Source organism: Kogia breviceps, chromosome 7 (genome assembly GCF_026419965.1).
Source record: "Kogia breviceps isolate mKogBre1 chromosome 7, mKogBre1 haplotype 1, whole genome shotgun sequence".
NCBI lineage: Eukaryota > Metazoa > Chordata > Mammalia > Artiodactyla > Physeteridae > Kogia > Kogia breviceps.
This window is the reverse complement of record NC_081316.1, coordinates 100337885-100339825: the sequence shown is the minus strand read 5'-3', so window position 1 is coordinate 100339825 and position 1941 is coordinate 100337885.

Genomic DNA, 1941 nt, shown 5'->3' with positions numbered 1-1941 from the left:
TTTAGTTGAGATGTGGCTTCCTGGAATAAAGACCACACTTTACAGCTTTCCTTGCAGTTACGTGTGGCTACAAGTGACCATGCTATTTAGTATCCTGGAGGTCATGATGACCATAACAATAACAGTTTGGGTGGAGTGATGGAGGTGAAAGCCCGATTTGCATGAGGTTCAGAGAAATTGAGAGGTGAACAATTAGAGTAGAAAGTAGAAACAACTCTTTTCAGGAAGGTTTTTTTTTTTTAAGTAATTTATTGAGGTGAAATTTATATAAAATTAACCATTTTAGAGAGGAAATTCAATGGCACTTCGTACATTCATGATATTGTTCAAACACTATCTCTAGCTATTTCCAAAAATATTTCCATCACCTCAGAATAAAACCCCATACCCATTAAGTGGTTTTTCCCTATTCTCCACTCTCCCTGATCCCTGGAGCAAACACCAATCTACTTATATCTCTATGGATTTACCTCTTCTGGATATTTCATATAAATGAAATTGGACAGTTTGTTTGTTTGTAAAGAGAACACAGAAATGAGGCAATATCAGGGAAGGATATGGGACCACAAAACTAAAAGTCAAGCTTCTTGCCCTTTGCATTCTCTGAAGTTGAAATCTCTGCACTTCTTGTAGTGGTTTGACTCTATCTCCTGTAGGTGCTTTAAGTGCCATCATTGCAGCTTTCTATTTAAACGGTTCCAGCCATCTCCCAGTAACTACTTCCAAGGGGGATGGGGTGGGGGTAAAGGGAAGGGGTCTCTATTCTTACTGGTTCCTAGCAGTCCTCATTTAGGCTGTAGTTGAGATTATACTTGCAATGTCTTCAAAGTCATTTTAACTGCCCTTATTGTCCAGAAATGGATGAGAACAGACCAGTGAAGAAGTGAAAGCTTCAAAGCTTTAACTCACTTCTCCTGTCTCAATGACAAAGTGGGAGAGCCATCAGGATGGGCTCATCGGGGATATTGTGCATCCTCAGCTGGAGGGACTGAGATCTTCCAAGGCCATGCATGGATTTTGTTCTTCACTGAAAAGCAGTGCTTATGTTAATTACAGCCACTATTTATTGACGCCTTTTCCAGCCAGTGTTATGCTGATTGCTCTTCATGCTTATTCTCGAATATCCTCACCAACCATTTTGTGAGGTAGGTGCTATTATTGCAAGTATTCCCACTTAATAGGTGAGCAGCCATTTCACAGCAGGAAAGTAACTAGCTCAAGATAATACAGCTGGAATAGATGGGGATTTAAGGCCTGGTTTAGCCACTACCCGATGTTGCCAGAATTCTAGCTGAACTTAAAAAGCATCTAAGAGATGATGGCAGAGCAGTGGTGCCAGGAGAGCTTGCAAGAGAACTCTGAAAAGTTTTTCTGAGGATGACACTCATATTCTGTATTCTCCTATTCAAATCAACTTGAGTGACTCAATGCTTCCTTATATTTTATGAATTTTACTTTGCAGTTAGAAATTGGTTGGATGTTACCTTTGGCACACAGCCAGTATTTTTTCATTTTTCTCACGTTTGCATTCAGCCATTTGAGGGTTGCATTCTGTCCCTGTTTTCTCCCAAGACCTACTTTGGCTGCCATGACCCATCCTTTGCTATTGACTTACTCTTTCCTCACTTGAAATTTCATCAGCCTCATTTCTCACTTCCCACCCTTGGGATGAACGTTCAAGTGCAGCTTTTCACACCCTCATTCACACTTGCTCTCTTGCCTCCTACTTCTGAAGGCTGGTGAGCACAGCTCAGATGTCAGTTATGAGCTCAGGAGACCCTCTCCCGCTTGGGCCCCTCGGCCTGAGGCTGTGCTCTGTAGCCTGTGGTGCATCTGGTCACAGGGCTGTACCTTTCTGAGGGACATTTCAAAGGAGGCTGTGCATACAATGGCAATACTTACCTTTTATGGGCATTGGAGACAAACTCAGGAATTTCAAGC